This window comes from Salmo trutta, chromosome 7, assembly GCF_901001165.1.
Source record: "Salmo trutta chromosome 7, fSalTru1.1, whole genome shotgun sequence".
NCBI lineage: Eukaryota > Metazoa > Chordata > Actinopteri > Salmoniformes > Salmonidae > Salmo > Salmo trutta.
In genome coordinates, this window is record NC_042963.1 from 39,687,006 (window position 1) to 39,687,487 (window position 482).

The following is a 482-nucleotide window of genomic DNA, read 5'->3' on the forward strand; positions in this document are numbered from 1 at the left end:
AGTGTTTGTTCCCTGTTTATCTGCTGGCTGTTCTTCCACTGGGACTTCATGAGTGTGTGTGTGTGTTTGAGGGAGTGGGGGGTTATAATGCCTACATCACATGGAAAGATTGATTGACTCACTGTTCCTCTCCTCCTGAAACGCAAGATAGCGACAGCTTCGTAGGCTAGACTACATGAGGAAATCCTCAGAAGCTTGCATCAGTGTGCCCAATTTCTTTTTACTGGTAATGTGAGACCTTTTATAAACTACATCCAAAGTGTCGAGTTTGTTCCTCCATCTAAAGATCACAACCCATTGTCTGGGTTTTCACAACACAGTCAAATGGACATTTACATCAGGATTTGTCATTTCAATTTGTGCAAGGAGGGAGGAAGTAATGATTTGTTGAATCCTAATGCGTTACCTATCTCATCTTTGGTTCTGGTGAGAGGAGAGAGACAAAACCGGGAAGGGAGGGTGAGGACTGAGGAGGGGTAAAG